The sequence below is a fragment of the Nomascus leucogenys genome, chromosome 12 (genome assembly GCF_006542625.1).
Source record: "Nomascus leucogenys isolate Asia chromosome 12, Asia_NLE_v1, whole genome shotgun sequence".
NCBI lineage: Eukaryota > Metazoa > Chordata > Mammalia > Primates > Hylobatidae > Nomascus > Nomascus leucogenys.
The window spans coordinates 67,243,814-67,266,467 of NC_044392.1; positions in this window are offsets into that span (position 1 = coordinate 67,243,814).

Genomic DNA, 22,654 nt, shown 5'->3' on the forward strand with positions numbered 1-22,654 from the left:
CCCACACAGTGTTCTTTTTTTTTTTTTTGCCTCCTGATTGCATGTATCAGCAGGTTGTGTTTGTTTTTAATTACTGATTAGTATGGATTTATCACTATTTTGTTTATCTAATCATTGATGAGAACAGCATTTTTATTTGTAATAGCCCCAAATTAGAAACAACACAAATTGTTGAAAATGCTGTGAACATGTGACTAGACTGTCTGGACTTTTTTTTTTTTTTTTTTTTTTTTTTTTTTTTTTTGAGACAGAGTCCCACTCTGCTGCCCAGGCTGGAGTGCCCTCTTTCATCAGGAAGTAGCCAGATAGACTTGACACCCCTCTTCACTATGCTGTTTTCTCTTTCTTGAGACCGTGATATGCAGCAGGCCGACTTGAGCATGGGGGAATATAACGGGTCCAAGATTTGACCAAGATATTTGTCAGGGAAAAATGACCAGAGCAAAATTACCTGGTGACCATCCAGCAGGCCCTGGAGACAAAAACTTCTTATCTGAGGAATTCAGAAGTAATTAGACTTCCCTGTTATCTAACACAGGCATCTGGTTCCAGTTTTTTTTCCCCAAAATTTATAAGTAACTAGAATTTCTATGCATCTCTCGAATGCATGCATATCAAAACTCATTGTGTGACCCTTGCTGACATTAAGGCACCAGAATGTCTACAAATGTAATCACTCATCATGACCTACATGGCTAATATGGTCCAAATTGCCCGTAAGCTCCCTCTTTAAGGTCCATAAATATCCCTAAGGAAAAATTCACCTGCACGCTCAGTCCTCTCTTGCTGAGGCGCCCCACTGCACTCTTCTGCAGCATTCTATTTAATAGAAGTTTCCTTTTTAAACTTATACTGTTGTCTCTAAATTCTTACCAACCCGTGAGTTGACTACTTTCTAATGCTGTGGCTCTGACACCTCACCCAGCACTTACGAAATAGCCAAACTGTTTGCTGAGATGGTTGTACATTTTTCATTCCCACCAGCAGTGTATGACAGTTCCACTTGCTCCATAACCTCACCAACACTTCACATTATATACATATATGTATATATATATTTTTAATTTTAGCTATTCTGGCTGGGAGCAGTGGCTCACACCTGTAATCCCAGTGCTTTGGGAGGCTGAGGGGGGAGGATCCCTTGAAGCCAGGAATTTGAGACCACCCGGACCAGTGTAGTAATACCCATCTCTACAAAAAAATTAAAAAACTAACCAGGTGTAGTGGTGCTTGCCTGTAGATCCAGCTACTCAGGGGCACAGGAGGGAGGATCACTAGGGCCCAGGAGTTTGAGACTGCAGTTAGCCATGATCCCAACACTGCACTCCGGTCTGGGTGACAGAGAAATCTTGTCTCTAAAAAGGAAAACAGAACTTTTTTTTTTTAGCCATTGTAATGGGTATAAGGTGGTATCTCATTGTGACTTTAATTTACACTTCCCTTACCACTAATGTTGAACATTTTTTCAAGTGCTTATTGTCATTTATATATTTTCTGCTGTGAAGTAACTTCAAATAATTTGCCCATTTTGTTATTTTGTTTGTCTTATTGTTGAGTGGCAAGGGCTGGTTACATGATCTGTATGTAAGTCTTTTGTGTATATATGTGTTTCAAGTATTTTTGCACAGTCTTTGTCTTGCTATTGAATTATCTTCTTTTTCTTTCTTTGGAGACAGAGTCTCTTTCTGTCACCCTGGCTGGAGAGCAGTGGTGTGATCATAACTCACTGTAACCTCAAACTCCTGGGCTCACACAATCCTCTTGCCTCAGCCTCCTGAGTAACTAGGAGTACAGGCATGTGCCACCACATGCAGCTAATTATATATTTTTTGGTAGAGACAGGATCTCACTATGTTGCCCAGACTGGTCCCAAACTCCTGGTCTCAAGCAATCCTCCCTTCTTAGCTTCCCCAAATGCTGGGATTACAAGTGTGAGCCCCTGTGCTGGGTTGCCTTTTCATTTTCTTGATGATGTCTTTCAAAGAGCAGTTTTTTTTTTAAATCAAGTTCAATTTATCCATTTTTTGTTTTGTTTATGTGATTCCTGCTTTTTGTGTTCTGAGAACTATCAATCTCAACCACACAGGAGAGTGTAATATTCTCCTATGTTTTCTAAAAAGGTATAGTTTGGATTTTTACGTCTAGGTCTCAGATCCAGTTTGAATTAATTTTTGCCTATGGTGTGAGGTAGGGTTGATGTTCATTTTTTCCCCCCACAGGTCCTGAGTTGATCCAGCACAATTTGTTGAAAAGACTTTCCCTTTGGAATTGCTTTAACGCTTTGTCAAAAATCAATCAACCCTACCATGTGTGGGTCTACTTCTGGCTGTGTTCCATCGATCTTTGTGTTTATCTTTTCACTGATACAAAACCATCTTAACTACTATCGCTTACAGTAAGTTCTGGAATCAGGTAGAGTAAGTATTCCAACTTGATTCTTCCTTTTAAAAGTCTCTTTGGTTACTCTAGGTCCTTTATATTTCCATCAATTAAAAAAAAGCCTGGCATATTGATATGTATTGGTGCTCAGTGAACATGTATCATTCTTGAATAAATGATTAAAATGATGACCATGTGTAACTAAAATAACAGAAACTGAACATTTGATTGTTCAGAACAACCACAAATCTAGAGTAACATAAGAAGCCATTGACTACGCAAGAACTAAAAATCTGAAGCAATTGGTGGTTTGTGTTGAAGAATCAAGGGTGTTGGACAAAACTACCCATCTCCTTGGTTATTACTTCAAAACACTGAATCAGATGAGTTATGAATTGAGAGTTAAGAATTACTTGGAGTTAACTAGGTGAATAAAGGGGAACAGATATTCTAGGTAGGGCAAACCTGTGCAAAGGCTCTGAGGCATGAAAGAACAGATGATGTGTTTGGAATGGGTTGTCACTATTAAGGCACTTGGCTATTTTTTCAGGGACAAATTAAAAACCAGTGGTGGCCTGGCATGGTGGCTCATGCCTGTAATCCCAGCACTTTGGGAGGCCAAGGCCGGTGGATAACTTGAGGTCAGGAGTTCGAGACCAGCCTGGCCAACATGGCGAAACCCCTCTTCTACAAACAAAAAAACAAAAAAACAAAAAAACCCCCCCCAAAATTAGCCAGGTGTGGTGGCTCATGCCTGTAATCCCAGCTTCTTGGGAGGCTGAGTCATGAGAATTTCTTGAACCTGGAAGGCATAGGTTGCAGTGAACCGAAGTCGTGCCACTACACTCCAGCCTGGGCAACAGAGTGAGACTCTGTCTCAAAAAAAATAAAAATAAAAACTAGTGGTTCATACAAATGCATACTTGCTGAAGAATGGGGCTGAATATCTGCTTGTCATCTCCGGCCACCAGAGGAAGGGTCTATGCCTTTCATCTAATCATTCCAGGCCCCAAGCACACAGTGATTGACATATAGTAGGTACTAAGTAAATATTTATTTATTGAGATAACAAATAAATGAAAGAATTATTGGTTCTACGTGGCTGGAAAGTAAGACTGATCCAAAGCCTTTAATGAATGTGAGAACAGTCCAGGAAGTCAGTTAAAGCCATGTTAGGGGAAAGAAGATAAATGTCTCAAAGGTGCAGCAGTTTTATTCAAGGGAGGAATATTACAATGTAAGATAACATAAGAATGAACCTGAATTATTTAAATTATGGTCATTTGATTATGGAATGGGGTTATATATTTTAGAAAACTTTACATGAAAATTATTGAAGTTATTTAAATTCACCTTGAAAATGTTATAGTAGTCTTATTTTTAAAAATCTAACAGTTAACTTTAATTCCCATGAGGAATCTAAATTCTGATACAGTGTTTGCCAGGGACATTTTTGTGTGGCTGCCAACTGTGTAGCATGGCCAGGGTTACAGATGGAAGTGATCTGCTCAGCAGATGGGTCATAAATTTGTTGATACTGGATTCATTTTAAGCTGCTGATAAGAAATAAGAAATATTCAGAGGTTATATCTCAAACCTTTGGAAAAATTACACAAGGGGGAATAACTGTCACTATCTTTTTTTTGAGATGGAGTCTTACTCTCTGTTACCCAGGCTGGAGAGCAGTGGTGGGATCTTGGCTCACCGCAACCTCCACTTCCTGGGTTCAAGTGATTCTCCTGCCTCAGCCTCCCGAGTAGCTGGAACTACAGGTCCCTGTCACCAGGCCCAGCTAGTTTTTGTATTTATAGTAGAGATGGGTTTTGGTATGTTGGCCAGGCTGGTCTCGAACTTCTGGCCTCAAGTGACCCTCCTGCCTCAGCCTCCCAAAGTGCTGGGATTAGAGGTGTGAGCTACCGCACCTACCCCCCGTCCTTTTTTTTTGAGACGGAGTCTCGCTGTCGTCACCCAGGCTGGAGTGCAGTGGTGCGATCTCAGCTCACTGCAACCTCCGCCTCCCAGGTTCAAGTGATTCTTTTGCCTCAGCCCCCCGAGTAGCTGGGATTACAGGCGCCCACCACCAAGCCTGGCTAATTTTTTTGTATTTTTAGTAGAGATGGGATTTCACCATGTTGGCCAGGCTGGTCTCGAACTCCTGACCTCAGGTGATCTATCCACCTCGGCCTCCCAAAGTGCTGGGATTACAGGTGTGAGCCGCTGCACCTGGCCCAGCCTATCTTTTACAAGACAATTCTTTGTATCTCTAATCAGAGAAAGAGTACTGGGCTGAATGGGTGATTGTCACACCCGGGCCCAGATGAGATTAGGTAATGGATTCCAAACCTTTTTTTATCCTTTTGTTAATTGCTTTTGCTGCAAAATGAAGCCAGGATTGAAGAGTTCTGACTGGTGCCTTCTTTATTTGGCCTTTGTAAGCCCATTGCTCCTTGTAAGTGAAATTGTCTCATTCACAGTGCTATTGACAGGGCAAACTTATGTGGCCATGATTTATACCAAGCAACCCTGGCTCTCTCACCACAGCCAGTTGGACCACCCGTGACACTAATCTATATGCTAGCCAGTCACCTGTTATATAGCTCCCTTGTGAATTCCTCTAGGGTTTCCAGATCCTTGTAGGAATTTGAATGGGGAACAGAATCAAGCAGTTAGCAGTAGGCACTAAAACAGAAAGAATGGAATGAGATAGGGAAGGAAACATTCAGGTTCATACCCAGGTTCTGAGCAAGCAAAATAAGCAGGCGCTATGAAGTGGAGAAAAGATTAACTTCTCAAGTCAGTATACTAAGAAAATGTAGCATAATCAATATTACCCTTTAAAAATTTCTTAAATAACTTACAAGTAGTACAATAACATAGTTTTGTGAGGTTCTCCCGTATACATGGACATTCGGATTGTTTTAAGGGATTCACTTTTTCACTTTCCAGCTCCTCAACTTCTATGCTATATTTGTATCTAAAAGTGATGATGTAATATGGGTTCTCTTTTCCTGCCTCCTCCTCTTCCATGCTGCAAAAGAAAGGTACACATCTCACTCTTCCAAATCCAGTGCATTGTCCTGAGGTATAAAAACCCCAAGGTACCAAAGTGCCATTTAAAAAAAATGGTGTTGGAAAGACCAGGTAAAATTTCCTTTTGCAAGTCTGGTCGTTTCCAATGTGCTGCTTTCAACAAAATAGGTGAAGGACCTAACCAAATTGTCCACTGAGAGATCATTAAACATATATATATTTTTTGAGACAGAGTCTTGCCCAGGCTGGAGTGCAGCAGCTTCCGCTTTCTGGGCTCGAACTATCCTCCCACCTCAGCCTCCCAAGTAGCTGGGACTACAGGCATGTGCTATTATGCCCAGCTAATTATTTTTGTTTTTTTGTAAAGATGGGGGTCTTTCCTTTTGCCTCAGCCAGCCTGACTCTGGGTTAGTAAACTCACAGGTAGTGAGTCTAACTGCGGGCTTTCTCTTATTTATTTGAGGGGAATAGAGCAGTGGAGTGGCCATGCAAGGGCCATTTCCCATCTGAAACTTGAAAGTTCCTGTGTCTGGACCTAGCTATTCCAGGTTACAACTAAGGGATACAGGGAAAAGAACACTGAGTCCTCATCCCCAAATCTGTCCAAACTAGCATGTAACTTTCAGGAAATCCCCTCTCTGGACCAGCTATTCTTACCATCTAAAAAAAGGAGCCTGGACTAGTAACACTTAACATTTCCAAGTCTAGGATCAAATAGATCTCTTTTCTTCAGAAAAGTCCCTAGGCGAACACAAAGCAGGTCACCACCTTCTAAACGTCTCATTAATCCCAGTATGGAACCTCAGCGCCCCATGTTGAGGGATCTCTCAGAGCTTCCTACACCTTCCCAAGCACCCTCCACACATGGCCCTCAAGAGTCAGTTATTATTTCTCCCTAAAACACAGCATAATCTGAGGGATCAGGATCTAAACCACGTGTTAGGAATAATGCTTAAAATCCTAAGGAAATTGAACACTCGAACAAAGGATTCTTGGGAAAACAATTTTACTACTGTGCAGAGGGGTGCCTCCTTGGCCAGTCGCCATGAGAGCACACCTGAACAAAGGGGCACGAGAGCCTTTATTCCTGACGCAAGTCCTGCCCCTGTACCCTTTCCCCATTGGCCAGGGTCGGGTCGTACAATCTAAACTAATGCCAGTTGGCTAAACATTGGATTTTTTAAGATAAGATGGGCCTGTAAAAGAAAGTAGAGAGGAAGGGAAGGGGTGTCTGTAATGAGCTGTGAAGTTAGTCCTCTTTCCAAATAAGGAAAGGAATGTGAGCTGGTACTGATAACGCCTAGTAGTGTGGTGTGCCTGGGCATTTAACAAAGGCAAAAAGGAAAAGAGGAGAAAAAGGAAAAAGTGGGGGGTATATTATGAATAAAGGATTGATCAGATTATTTGAAGAGAAACCTCATCATATCACACACGCGCGTGGACCAGGGCTCCTCTGGGTAAAGACTCAAAGGTGGAATGAACTCCCTCAACAATCTCTGTGTCTTCTACTTAAACTTTTGATGAAAAAATTCAGATATTAATTTAAAGATGGCTGAGAGATATTTCATAAAGACGTGTAATAAAGGACTTTTATTCAAAATATACAAATAACTCTTTTTTTTTTTTTTTTGAGATGGAGTCTTGCTCTGTCTCCAGGCTGGAGTGCAGTGGTGCAATCTCGGCTCACTGCAACCTCTGCCTCCCAGGTTCAAGTGATTCTCCTGCCTCAGCCACCCAAGTAGCTGGGACTACAGATGCCCGCCACCATGCCCCGCTAATTTTTGTATTTTTAGGAGAGATGGGGTTTCACCTTCCCAGGATGGTCTCGATCTCTTGACCTTGTGATCCACCCACCTCGGCCTCCCAGAGTGCTGGGATGACAGGCGTGAGCCACCGCGCCTGGCCACAAAGAACTCTTAACACTCAACAATAAGAAAAGAACTCAATTAAAAATTGGGGAAAAGACCTAAACAACACCTCACCAAAGAAGATACACAGGTGGCAAATAGGCATATGAAAAGATATTCAAAAGCTGGGCATGATGGCACATGCCTGTAGTCCCAGCTACTGGGGAGGCTAAGGGAAAGCAATTTGCTGGTGATTTAGCTGCCGAGCCTTTATATAAGCAGGTCAACATAGCAAGAAAGGCAATGAAACTTGAAATAAGCTTGTTGAAGAAATCTTGGAGAAGAACTAGCATATAATTTTACAATTTTTTTCTTAACCATTAACAAAGTTGAAGCACCTTATTCAGGTGGAGATAAAGGAATTGACTGATAAAAACATTTATCTATTGGTTTTCAAATTGTTTGACAATGAAAGGACATGCAGTCATCCTACTTTATTTTATTTATTTATTTATTTATTTATTTATTTATTTATTTATTTATTTTTGAGACAGAGTCTCGCTCTGTTGCCCAGGCTGGAGTGCAGTGGCACCATCTCAGCTCACTGCAAGGTCTGCCTCCCGGGTTCACACCATTCTCCTGCCTCAGCCTCCAGAGTAGCTGGGACTACAGGCACACGCCACCACACCCAGCTAATTTTTTGTATTTTTAGTAGAGACGGGGTTTCACCGTGTTAGCCAGGATGGTCTCGATCTCCTGACCTCGTGATCCGCCCGCCTCGGCCTCCCAAAGTGCTGGGATTACAGGCGTGAGCCACCATGCCCGGCCCCTACTTTATTTTTAAGGCTTGATATTATTTTTTTCTTTCTTTTTTTGAGACAGGGTCTCACTCTGTTGCCCAGGCTGAAGTGCAGTGGCGTGATCACAGCTCGCTGTAGCCATGACCTCCCAAGATCAAGCAATCCTCCCACCTCAGCCTCCCAAGAAGCTGGGACTACAGGCTGGCACCACCATACGTGGCTAATTTTTTATTTTTATTTTTTGTAAAGACAGGGTATCATTATGTCGCCCAAACTGGTCTCAAACTCCTGCACTCAAGCAATCCTCCTACCTTGTCCTCCCAAAATGCTGGGATTACAGGTGTGAGCCATGGTACCCAGCCTGATAATTTTTCCTAACCCATTTCCTGTTTGCCCTGAGAAATGAGCACTGGCAGCGGAGTTGCACTTTTTTTTTCCTAAACAGGAAATGGGTTAACACGTCCATTCCAGCTTTTGTCAGTAACAAAGATGACATTTTAATCTCCATTTGTCTGAGTTAGCTGTCTTGTTGATTCTGAATTCAAGCCCCGTCAAACACCTAACATCTAATATACCCAAAATAGGATTAAAGGATCTGTGGTTTTGGGAAGGGGGCACTTCCTTTCCTTAGGTCAGAAAGACATGTGACCCATGGCAACAACAGCCAAAGCCTGCTGGCAATGTCTGGCAATATCAGACCTGAAGCATCATTGTTAAAACCTATTACAGCAATACAAAAAGGAAAGAGCAGGTTTTTGAGAGGCAAGGAACACTTATGTACAGTCATCCCTTGATATCCTTGGGGGACTGGTTCCAGGTCCCCCCCACCCCCCACCAGGGATACCAAAATCCTCAGATGCTCAAGTCCCTTGTATAAAATGATGTAGTATTTGCATATAACCTCCCATATACTTTAAATCATCTCTAGATTACTTATTTATTTTTTGTAAAGGTGGGGTTTCACCATGTTGCCCAGGCTGGTCTTAAACTCCTAGGCTCAAGCAATCTGCCAGCTCAGCCTCCCAAAGTGTGGGATTACAGGCATGAGCCACCATCCCAGCCTTATCTCTAGATTACTTATAATACTTAATGCAATATAAATACTTTGTAAATAATTATACTGTATTTTTAAATATATTATTTTGACTGTTGTATGTTATTTCTTGTTTCTTGCCCAAATATTTTCAATTCACTGTTATTTGAATCTGTGGATGCAGAACCTGCAGATGTGGAGGACCAACTGTAGGTAATTGTTCTTCACTCTTCCTTATTCTAAAAAAGTTTTATGAAAGAGAAAATAGAGGTAAAAAGTAGCAGAGGTGTAGGTTGGGAGGGTCAGATCAGCTAACCTGAAAACCCCAGCCTTTTTGCACTCCTGTATATAAATTGTGCATAGCACTTGGAGGGTATTTCCTTACCAAGGGAGAAAATATCAGTTCCCAGCTCCAACCAGAGCATGGTGAGAGCCAAACTGACCTGACCTCTCAGTCCAGCTCTGGTGCTTGTGGAATTTATAATCTTGAGTAACTATAAATCTCAGTTCCTCATTTGTAAGATGGAATCAGTGGAGCCGGCTGCAGTGGCACGTGCCTGTAGTCCCAGCTACTAGGGAGGCTGAAGTGGGAGGATCACTTGAGCCCAGGAGTTTGAGCTGTAGAAAAAACTCTAGGAAAAAGAAAATAAACTTACCTGAGGAATGCAAGCCCCTTTAAATTATAAGACCCAGAAAGCCATCGAAAGTCATGTCCCACACCCCACTTTGAGCTAAGTAATCTGCCTGCTATATGGACTCCAGACTGAGTGTCAACACCAATAGCCATAAATTAATCTAATGAAGTCATACTCTGGACACCATAACTCATACCCTATGGTTAAAAAATGCATAGCCAATCACCAGTCAATGTTATTTCTGTAAACCAATGAAAATTCCTGGCAAACAACTTTTATAATTGTCCCTCTCCTGATTTGTCCTTTTTTCTTTAAAAAAAACTTAAGCCTCTTGGAGGTATTTCCTTGGTAGTTGTCCTGAACCTTGGCCCAAATAAACTCTCCATATTAATTTTGACTCTGTTTCTTTCTTAAGGTCAACAGATATGATCAAGACTGTGAATAGGGCCAGGCATGGTAGCTAACGCCTGTAATCTCAACACTTTGGGAGGCCAAGGTGGTAAGATTGATTGAGTCCAGGAGTTTGAGACCAACCTGGGCAAACTAGTGAGACTTCATCTCTACAAAAAATAAACAAAATTAGCTGGGCACAGTGGTGTGCGCCTATAGTTCCAGCTACTCGGGAGGGTGAGGTGGGAGGATTGCTTGAGCCTGGGAGGTTGAGGCTGCAGCAAGCCGAGATTGTGCCACTGCACTCCAGCCTGGGTGACAGAGTGAGACCTTGTCTCAACAAACAAACAAGCAAACAAACACTGCAAATAGCCACTGCACCCCAGCCTGGACAACATAGTGAGATCCCATTTCTAAATGAAAAAAGGAATTAATGATACTCAGCTTGCAAGTTTTTATGAAGATTAAATGATTAATGTATGTAAAATATCTAGTACCACAATGTACACAGAGTAGTTGGTTGCAAAAGGTCAGTTATCGTAAAGCTGGGTGTGGTAGTATGCACCTGTAGTCCCAGCTACGCAGGAGGCTGAGGCAAGAGGATTATTTAGCCCAGGAGTTCAAATCCAGCCTGAGCAACATACAGACCCCATCTCTAAAATTTAAAAAGTTACAATAAAGTACTAATTTTTAAAAATTATGTCATTATTGATTGTAATCCAGCTCTTCTGGACTCTTCCTGTGGATTTTGTGGCTTGAGACATGAAGGCACACAGGTTAAGCATCCCTTATCTAAAATTTTTGGTGCCAGAAGTGTTTTAGATTTCAGATTTTGAAATATTTGCATATACATAATGAGATATCTTGGGGCTAGGACCCAAACCTAAACATGAAATTCATTTGTATTTCATATACACCTTGTGCACATAACCTGAAGGCAATTTTATACAATATTTTATTTAAAAATTTTTTAATTTTTAATTTTTATGAGTACCTAGAAGGTATATATATTTATGGAGTACATGAGATATTTTGACACAGGCATGTAATGCATAATAATCACATTATGGAAAATGGGGTATCTATCCCTTCAAGCATTTATCCTTTATATTACAAACTATTTATTTATTTATCTCTTCATTGAGACAGAGTCTCACTCCGTCACCCAGGCTGGAGTACAGTGACATGATCTCAGCTCATTGCAACCTCTGCCTCCTGGGCTCAAGTGATTCTTGTGCCTCAGCCTCCCGAGTAGCAGGAATTACAGGTGTGTGCCACCACATCTGGCTAATTTTTGTATTTTTAGTAGAGATGGGGCGTTGCCATATTGGCCAGGCTGATCTCGAACTCCTGACCTCAAGTGATCTGCCCCCCTTGGCCTCTCAAAGTGTTAGGATTACAGGCATGAGCCACCATGCCCAGCCATCCATTTATACTCTTAGTTATTTTAAAATGTACATAGTATTAGTTCTTCAAATATTTGGTGGAATTCAGCAGTGAAGCCAGCAGGTCCTGGGCTTTTATTGGGAAACTTTTTATTACATCTTCGATCTCATTACTTGTTATTGATCTATTCAGGATTTGGATTTCTTCATGGTTCAATCTTGGTGAGTTGTGTCTAGGAATTATCCATACCTCTAGATTCTCTAATTTATTGGCATATAGTTGCTAATAGTAGCCACTAAGGATCCTTTGAATTTCTGTGGTTTCAGTGGTAATGTCTCCTTTTTTGTCTGTGATTTTATTTATTTGGGTCTTCTCCCTTTTTTTCTGTTAGTCTGGCTAAAGGTTTGCCAATTTTGTTTATCTTTTCAAAAAAAAAAAAACCCAACTGTTGGTTTAGTTTATCTTTTGTTTTCTTTATTTCAGATTCACTTATTTCTGCTCTGATCTTTGCTATTTCTTTCCTTCTACTAATTGCCAGTTTGGTTTGCTCTTGCTTTCCTAGTTCTTTTAGATGCATGTACTGTTAGGTTATTATTTGAAGTTTTTCCTTTTTTTTGATGTAGGCTTTTATACCTATAAATTTTTCTTAGTACTGCTTTCACTGTATCCCATAGGTTTGGGTATGTTGTGTTTCTATTTTTATTTTTATTTTTATTTTTTTGAGACGGAGTCTCACTTTGTTGCCCAGGCTGGAGCGCAGTGGCACGATCTTGGCTCACTGCAAGCTCTGCCTCCCAGGTTCATGCCACTCTCCTGCCTCAGCCTCCCGAGTAGCTGGGACTATAGGCACCCACCACCAAGCCCGGCTAATTTTTTTTTATATTTTTAGTAGAGACGGGGTTTCACCGTGTTAGCCAGGATGGTCTCAATCACCTAATCTTGTGATCTGCCCTCCTCGGCCTCCCAAAGTGCTGGGATTATAGGCATGAGCCACTGCGCTCGGCCCATTGTGTTTCTATTATTTGTTTCAAGAAGTTTTTCAGTTTCCTTCTTAATTTCTTCATTGACCCACTAGTCATTCAGGAGCATATTGTTTAAATTTCTATGTGTTTGTATTGTTTCCAAAATTCCTCTTGTTATTGATTTCTAGTTTCGTTTCTTTGTGGTCAGAGAAAATGCTTGAAATTATTTCAATTTTTTTGAATGTTTTAATATTTGTTTTGTGACCTAACATATGGTCTATCCTTGAGAATGGTCCATATGCTAAAGAGAAGAATGTGTATTCTGCAGCTAGTGGATGAAATGTTCTGTAAATATCTGTCTATTCATTCTATAGGGCAGATTAAGTCCAATGTTTCTTTGTTGAATTTCTGTAAGGGAGACTTGTCCAATGCTGAAAGTGGGGTGTTAGAGTCTCCAGCTGTTATCCTATTGAGGTCTATCTTTCTCTTTAGTTCTAATAATATTTGCTTTATATATCTGGGTGCTCCAGTGTTGGGTGCATGTATGCTTACAATGGTTATATCCTCTTGCTGAATTGACCCTTTTATCATTATATATTGACCTTCTTTGTCTCACTTTACAGTTTTTATCTTGAAATATATTTTGTCTGATATAAGTACAGCAACTCCTGCTGTGTTTTGGTTTCCATTGGCATGGAATATCCTTTTCGATCCTTTTATTTTCAGTCTGTGTGTATCTTTATAGATGAAGTGTCTTTCTCATAGGCAGCAGATCAGTGGGTCTTGTTTTTTTCATCCATTCAGCCTTTTTATTGGAGAGTTTAGTCCAGTTACATTCAATGTTATTATTGGTGAGGAGGGACTCACTCCTGCTATTTTGTTGTTTGTTTTCTGGTTGTTTTGCAGTCTTCTCTTTTTTTTTCCTTTATTCCTGTCTTTCTTTTAGTGAAGGTGATTTTCTCTGGTGGTATGATTTAATTTCTTGTGTATGTGTTGTATGATTTTTGATTTGAGGTTACCGTGAGGCTTGCAAACACTCTTATAACCCATTATTTTAAACTGATGACAAGTTAACACTGATTGCATAACAAACACACACAAAAAACTAACAAAAACTCTACACTTTGACTTCATCCCCCTGCTTTTTAGCTTTGGTCCTCTTTATGTCTTATTGTATTGTCTACGTCTTGAAAAGTTGTTGTAGTTATTATTTTTTATTTGTTCATTATTTAGTCTTTCTGCTTAAGTCAAGAGAAGTTTACACACACAATTAGTGTTATACTATTCTGTGTTCTTACCCTTGCCAGTGAGTTTTGTATCTTCAGGTGGTTTCCTCTTGCTCATTAACATCCTTTTCTTTCAGACTGAAGAATTCACTTTAGCATTTCTCATAGGACAGGTCTGGTATTGATGAAATCTCTCAGCTTTTGTTTGTCTGGGAAGGTCTTTTTTTCTCCTTCATGCTTGAAGAATATTTTTGCTGAATATATTATTCTAGGGTAAAAGGTTTTTTCCTTCAGCATTTTAAATATGTCATGCCACTCTCTTTTGGCCTGTGAGGTTCCCACTGAAAAGTCTGCTTGCTGCCAGATGTATTGGAGCTCCAATGTTTGTTGGTTTTTTTCTCTTGCTGCTTTTAGAATCCTTTCTTTATCCTTAATTTTGGGATTTGATTATTAAAGGCCTTGAGGTAGTCTTCTTCGGGTTAAATCTGCTTGGTATTCTATAATCTTGTACTTGAATGTTGATAACTTTCTCTAGGTTTGGGATGCTCTCTGATACTATTGCTTTGAATAAACTTTCTATCCCTATCTCTTTCTCTACCTCTTCTCTAAGGCCATTAACCCTTAGATTTCCCCTTTTGAGGCTATTTTCTAGATCTTGTAGACATGCTTCATTTTTTAAATTTTGTCTTCTTTGTGTATTTTCAAATATCCCGTCTTCAAGCTCACTAAATTTTTCTTCTACTTGATCAATTCTGCTATTAAAAGACTGATGCACTCTTCAGTATGTGAATTGCACTTTTCAACTCTAGAATTTCTGCTTGATTTTTAAAAATTATTTTAATCTCTTATGTTTATTTGATAGAATTCATAATTCCTTCTCGGTGTCATCTTGAATTTCTTTGAGTTTCCTCAAAACAGCTATTTTGAATTTTCTGTCTGAAGGTTAACACATCCCTGTCTCTCTAGAATTGGTCCCTAGTGCCTTAGTTTGTTTGGTGAAGTCATGTTTTCCTGAATGATCTTGATGCTTGTAGATGTTTGTCAGTGTCTGGCATTAAAGAGTTAGGTATCTATTGCAATATTTGCAGTCTGGGCTTGTTTGTGCTCATCCTTCTTGAGAAGACTTTCCAGGTATTTGAAGGGACTTGGGCCCCAAGCCCAGTAAAGCCGTATTTCTTGCATACTTACAGAGGTACTGCCTTGGTGGTCTTTGATAAGATCTGGAAGAATTTTCTGGATTACCAGGCAGAGACTTTTGTTCTCTTCCCTTACTTTCTCCCAAACAGAGTCTCTCCCTGTCCTGAGCCACCTGAAACTGGGGGTGTAGTGATGCAAGCACCCCTGTGGTCACCACCACTGGGACTGCACTGGGTCAGACCTGAAGCCAGCACAGCTCTGGGTCTTGCCCAAGGCCTACTGTAACCACTACCTGGCTACTACCTATGTTCACTTAAGGCCCTAGGGCTGTACAATCAGCAGGTGGCAAAGCCAGGAAGGTTTGTATCCTTCCCTTCAGAGCAGCAAGTTCCCCTAGGCAGGTCCAGAGATGAGCCAGGGATTGGAGTCAAAAACCTGATACGTTTATCTGATATTCTAGTCTACTATGGCTAAGCTGGCACTGAAACTACAATAAAAAGTCCTTCCTGTTCCCCTGTCCACTTTACTTAGGCAGAAGAGCCTCTGCCTGTGGCCACCACCAGCCCAGAGCGGGGTTCTGCCCGGCCACTCTTGATTTTCACTTAAAGCCCAAGGGCTCTTCAGTCAGCCTGTAGTGAATGATGAAAGGCCTGGGACTCACCTTTCAGGGCAGTGGGCTCCCCTCTGGCCCAATGCAGGTCCAGAAATGCTGTCCAAGAGCCTAGGTCTAGACTTGGGAACTGCAAGAGCCTATTTGTTGCTCTACCCAACTGTGGCAAAGCTTGTATCTAAGGGGCAAGACAAAGTCCCCTTTACCTTTCCCTCTGCTTTTCTTAATCAGATGGAGTCTGTCACCATAGCCACCACAGCTGGGAATGTGCTGTGTCTCACCTGAAGTCAGTACATCTCAGAGCCCAAGGCCCATGGCATACTGCCTGGGTATCATTGCTGGTTATACAGGGCCCAAGGGCTCTTTAGTGAGCAGGTGATGAACCCTGCCAGGACTGGGCCCTTCCCTTCAAGGCAGTGGGTTCCCTTTTGGCCCAAGGTATGTCTAGAAATGTCATCCTTGAGCGAGGGCCTTTAATGGGGGCCTTGTGACTCTGTTCAGTGCCCTATCCTATTGCAGCTGAGCTGGTATGCAAGACAAAGTCCTCCTTACTCTTCACTCTCTTCTCCTTAAGCAGAAGGAAAGAGTCACTTTTGCCACTGTGAACTGCACTGCCTGGGGTTGTGGAAGCACTCCTTCAGCCACCCTGCCTGGTGTCTCTCTAGGTCACATACCATCCTAGTCCACTGGCTCAGAGCCCAGCCCAGCAATTAGGAATTGCCTAGGAATTGCAGTCTTTCTGTCCTAGACTGCCTTTCAACTTTACTAGGACCCCAGAGCACTTTGACTTGCAGTGGCGAGGCTTGCCAAAAGAACTCAAGTTCTGACCACTGGGATGGGTGATTCCCCGCTGGCTAGGTGTGGTCCAAATGTTCCTTCCACGTGCAGGCACTGCCTGATTCCAGCACAGCCTTGCTGTCCTCTCCACTGTGACAGGGCAGCACTGAGTTCAATGTAAAGTCCCCCAGTCACTGTGCTCTCCCTCCCCCAAGTGCATAGACTCTCTGTGTCAGGGGATGAGGGAGGCATGGTATTGGCGGTTCAGGACTGTCTCTCTGACCCTCTTCAATGCCTTTTTCAGTGATAGGAAGTTAAAATCAGGTACTGTGATAGCTCATCTGAGTTTTGGTTCTTGTGATGGTGCTTTTCTGTGTATAGATAGTTGTTAAAATTTGGTGTTCCTGCCAACGGGCAGGGGGCAAACAGTGTAAGCTTCTGTTCCACCATCTTACTCCCCTTTCTTATACAATATTTTAAATAATGTTGTCCTTGAAACAAAGTTTTAACTGCATTTTGGCTGTGACCCATCACATGAGGTCAGGTATGGAATTTTCCACTTGTGGCATCATTTCAGGTGCTCAGAAGTTTCAGATTTTGTATTTTTCAAATTAGGGATGCTCAATGTGTACTTTTCTGAGGTAGAAATTTGTTATTTGTAGACTTGAACACTCTCCCTACATTTCAGTAGTTTCCCACATAATGATACTCATCTTACCCAAATGGAAGCCCCATCCCCACCACCTAAAACATTTTACAACCCAAGACTCTTGAAGCTGGAAATAACCTAGGCTCAATCCATTAGATACGTGGATTTGAGAATTAGATTCAGAAGCCAGTCATGGTGGTATGCATCTGTAATGTAATCCCAGCTACTTGAGAGGCTGAGGCAGGAGGATTGCTTGATCTCAGGAGTTTGAGACCAGGCTGGGCAACATAGCAAAACATTATCTCAATTTAAAAAATAAAATAATGAGTAGGGTTCTTTAGTTGTCTAAGAGATTGGGTGAGAGTTCAATAATAAATTACTTTTCGGCTGGGCGCGGTGGCTCATGCCTGTAATCCCAGCACTTTGGAAGGCTGAGGCGGGTGGATCACCTGAGGTCAGGAGTTCGAGAACAGCCTGGTCAACATGGCTAAACCCCATCTCTATAAAAATACAACAATTAGCTGGGCGTGGTGGCAAGCGCCTGTAATCCCAGCTATTGGGAGGCTGAGGGAGGAGAACTGCTTGAACCTGGGAGGCAGAGGCTTCAGTGAGCCAAGATTTCACCATTGCACTCCAGCCTGGGCAACAAGAGTGAAACTCCATCTAAAAAAAAATTTTCTACTTAAACCAGCCTGAGTGAATTCCATTGTTTGCTATTAAGAACCCTGACTGAATACATATTTCTTCTCCCCTCCCTCCCTTTCTTCCTTCTTCCCTTCCTTATTTCCCCTCCCTTTTCTTCCTTCTTCCCTCCCTCCTTTCCCTTCCTTTCTTCCTTCCTTCTTCCCTCCCTTCTTTTTCTCTGTCTCTCTTCCTCCCTCTCTCTCATTTTTATTTTTTTCTGACACAAGTTATCCAGGCTGGAGTGCAGTGGTGTGATCATAGTTCACTGCAGCCTTGAAATCCTGAGCTCAAGTGATTGATTCTCTCACCTCAGCCTCCCATGTAGCTGGGACTATAGGCATGGACGACCACACTGGCGAATTTTTAAATGTTTTGTAGAGATGGGGTCTCGTCATGTGGCCAGGCTGGTTTCAAACTCCTGGCCTCAAGTGACCCTCCTGCGTTGGCCTCTCAAAGTGCTGGGATTACAGGTATGGGCCACCATGCCCAGCCTGGATACATTTCTAAGTATACAAATGTCAGAAACCTTTTGTCTTCATTTCATCTACCCCATCTTTGTGATCAGATTATCAATTTAGTGTTAGATATCATTTTAGTTTTTAAAAAAATGTTAAATTTATACACTTCTTTACAAATTTTAATTTTTCACTTATCTCACCAGAATGACCCCCTGAAGTTGGTAGGTCTTATTAATCCTCATTCTATAGATAAAAAAAACTGAGATGCAAGAAAAGTACTATATAGGTTAAAAAAGAAAGCTCAGTATTTTGGGGCCTTCAATGTGCTCAACATATTTCCTCTCTGTATTAGTCCATTTTGTGTTGCTATAAATGAATACCTGAAACTGGATGATTTATAAAGAAAAGCAGTTTATTTGGCTCATGATTCTGCGGGCTATGCGTGAAGCATGGTACCAGCCTCTGCTTTTGGTGAAGGCCTCAGGAAGCTTCCATTCATAGCAGAAGGTGAAGGGAGCAGTTGTGCCATATGGCGAGAGGGGGAGCAAAAGCAGGCAGGGAGGTCTCAGACCTGCCCTCAACATTGAATATCAAATTTCAACATGAGATTTATAGGGGAAAAATATCCAAATTATATTACTCTCTAACCATTTATCTCCGAGAAGTCCTGCTCTCCCAAGTCGAGAGAGGCAGCCCTAAGTCCCTCGTGAGCCCAACCCTTTCTCTAACCCTTACATGTGACTGAACTACGAAAGGAGACTTGGTTGAAATTAGCCCATCAGATTCTGTCTTGAGAAGTGGGACCTGGACCCACAGAACTACATCTGGTAAGTGTGAGAGTATTGCTGTAGACTCCAGGACTGAGGTTACCACCTGCCCAAGGCCCTGCCAACCTATATTGGGAGAAAGGAATTGTGATGGATAATTTTATGTGTTAGGTTGTCTGAGCCATGGGACTTAGATATTTGGTCAAATATTCTAAATGTTTCTGTGAAGGTTATTTATTTTTTTGTGGATGAGATTAATATTTAAATCAGTAAACTTTGAGCAAAGCAGGTTTCCCTCCATAATGTTAATGGGCCTCATCCAATCAGTTGAAGTCCTTGGTAGAGCAAAGCCTGACACCTCCCCTTTCCACCTACTCCTGCTTCCCCAGTCTCACCACCACCCAGCAAGAGGGAATTCTTCCAACCGACTTTGGACTTGAACTGCAACTCTTCTCTGGGTCTCCCGTCTGCCCATCTGCCTGCCCTACAGATTTTGGACTTGCATCTCCATAATTGCATGAGCCAACTCCTTCAAATAAGTCTTTCTTCACATATATATACATATCCTGTTGGCTCTGTTTCTCTGGAGAATGCTGACTGATGCAGGGATGATCAGATTGGTTGTGCTATTGTGGAAGTAGTTTTCCTCTAGATGCTGATCTTGGCAGGGCAGATCCAGGTTTTGTGGGGCCTGAAGCTTATACAATGTCAGGGCTTGCTATAAGATAAAGCATAAAGAATTATGGATATGAAATTACAACTTTGCATGTCTGACAACTGGAAGAATTTTCCAGACTCTTTTGGAATCATGCATTTCAAATCTTATTTCTTCTTTGCTACCCTCATAGGTTCAGAGCTGGCCCATAAAACACACTCATAGTGTGATTCAACTTCTGGCCCTGCACTTTCCCATCAGGATGTGAGGCAGCTCAATGGCCATTCTTACACCAAGACAGCCAGCAATAATTTCACTACTGTGCAGAAAAAATATCCAACACTTGGAAATAGATTATTTCACAGTATTTAAAATTTTCTAAAAAAAATTTATTTTTAATTTTGGAAACAAGGGTCATGCCCAGGCTAGTCTCAAAATCCTGGCCTCAAGCGATCCTCCCGCCTCAGCTTCCCAAAGAGCTGGGATTACAGGCATGAGCCACTGCACATGGCTGACATTTTAGTAACATGCCAGAGAATCACGCCTGTCTCACAGGCATATGGCTCTCTTGGGGATTGTAACTTCTCTGAGTCACTCCCTACAAACAAGAGAGTCCAAACAGTTAACAACCCTGAGAAGTTAGAGGTTAACTTGTAGAATATTGATAAGGTGAGAACGTTTTTGTTTCTTGCTTGGTAGAGAAGATGCTCCAAATATGCTCTTATTGCTCCATAGGTGGTTATTCAATTATGTACATAATTCAGTGTTATCAGTCAGCTTGGGTGGCCGTAACAAAATGCCACAGCCTACATGGCTTAAACAACAAAAAATTATTCTCTTACAGTTCTGGAGGCCAGAAGTCTGAGATCACGGAACTGGACTTTTACACATCCACACCGGTCAGTCATTAGCAAAGCACTATCTAGGAAAACGTAAATTTTCAGGCACTTCCCACTCTCTGTGCACACTGACAGAGCTGCTGTCTTCAGTCAGTTTAAATGGCTCACCGGGCCTGGAGGATTCACTTCCAACATGGCTCACTCACATGGCTGGCAAGACAAGGTGGTGCTGGCTGACAGCCTGGGATAGGGGGTGAGGGGGGATTGAGTTTTCTCCATGTGGGCCTCTCTGTGGGGCCCCTTAGTCTTCTTCACAGATTGTCATTTGGGTTCCAAGAGTGGATGCGTTAAAAAATAGGAAGTAGAAGCTGCCAGTTTCTTAAGTCCTAGGCCCAGAAACTGGCAGAGGTATTCTATTCATTGGTGAAATCACAAAACCCATACAGATTCAAAAGGAAAAGAAATAGACCCCGTTTCTCTCAATAGGTGAGAAGGAATTCGTGCATCTTAATCTGTTAACAATCTTCCTTCTAGACACAAACTATTTACATTCCTCTTATATGGAATATACAATCACCCTCTTCTCAAGACCTCCAAATATTCCATCCTGTTAAGCATCAGGCTCAAGCTGGCATCCAGAATAACTTAAAAAATTTTTAGTCAGGCGCGATGGCTGACGCCTGCAATCCCAGCACTTTGGGAGGCCGAGGCGGGCAGATCACTTAAGGTCAGGAGTTCGAGACCAGCCTGGCCAACATAGTGAAACCCTGTCTCTACTAAAAATACAAAAATTAGCTGGGCATGGTGGTGCGTGACTGTAATCCCAGCTGCTCATGAGGCTGAAGCAGGAGAATCGCTTGAACCTGGGAAGTGGAGGTTGCAGTGAGCCGAGATCACGCCACTGCACTCCAGCCTGGGTGACAGAACCAGACTCCATTTTAAAATATAAAAAAAATTTTAAATTTTGAAATTAATTTTTTAATTAGAGTGAGGCAGGGTCTCACTCTGTTGCACAGGGAGTGCAGTGACATGATCACAGCTCACTGCAGCCTCAAACTCCCAGGCTCAAGCAATCCTCCTGCCTCAGCCTCCTGAGCACCTAGGAGTACAGGCGCCTGCCAGCATGGCCAGACAATGTTTTTTTCTTTGTAGAGACAGGTCTCGCTATGTTGCCCAGGCTGGTTTTGAACTCCTAGCCTCAAGCCATCCTCCTGCCTCAGCCTCCCAAACTGCTGGGATTACAGTCATGAGCCACCTCACTCAGCCCAGGATAACTCTTGATTACCTATTGTGTGCCGGACACCTACACCTGCTGGACTGTAAAAGCTATGAAAGGATCTTTATCTGTCTTTTTAATTCAAACCAGTACTTGATCCATAATAAATACTCTATACACATTTACCAAATAAGTAATCATTTCTCATTTTTTAACTTAAAAAAAACCCCTAACACTCAGAGAGGATGTCAACTTCCAAAGGTTATGCAGTAATAGTAAAATCAGGATTTAAGGCCTATTTGACTTAAAATCCACTCTTAAAAGACGTTACATGGTCTATAACTCAGTAGGACTTACCTTGTGTACGAAGGAAAGATGAGTTATAATGACAAAATGAGATGACAGAGGCTAAGCTATTAGCTGTGGGAAGGAACAGATGGTAGATGACAGCTTGAAGAGGTCAAAATTTGGTGATTGTCCAAGTGTGGGAAGGACAGAAGTGGACAGAGCCAAGGATGACTTTTCAGACTCTAATAAGAGTAGGAGGCCAGGAGAATGATGAAATAGGCAAATCTGGAGAGGGAACTGGACATGAGGAGTTCAAGTTGGTAAATGGGCTAACCAGCAGGGGAGGCAAAAACCCTAGATCCAGGAATGCTGTATAGATAATAGCTTTTACATTTTCCTTAAAAATTTTTAAACTGTGCTAAATATACATAAAACCATTTTAACAATTTTTAAGTTCAGTGGCATTCAGTGCAACCATCCTATCTACAAAACTTCTCCATCACCCATTAAACAACTCTCAATTCCCTCCTCCTCTCAGCCCATAGCAACCACCATTCTACTTTGTCTCTATGAATTTGGCTACTCTAGGTACCTGATATAAATTGAATCATGCAGTATTTGTCCTTCTGTGACTGATTATATATCACTCAGCATAATGTCATCAAGATTCATCCATGTGGCGGCAAATGTTAGAGTTTCACTCCTTTTAAAGGTTGATTTTCCTGAAACTCTGATTGGAAAAATAAAGGCTGAATATTCCATTGTATGTATATCACATTTTGTTTATTCATCCTTTAATGGACATTCGGGTTGTTTCCACATTTTGGCTACTGTGAATAATGCTGTTACGAACTTTGGTGTACAAATACCTGTTTGAATTCCTGCT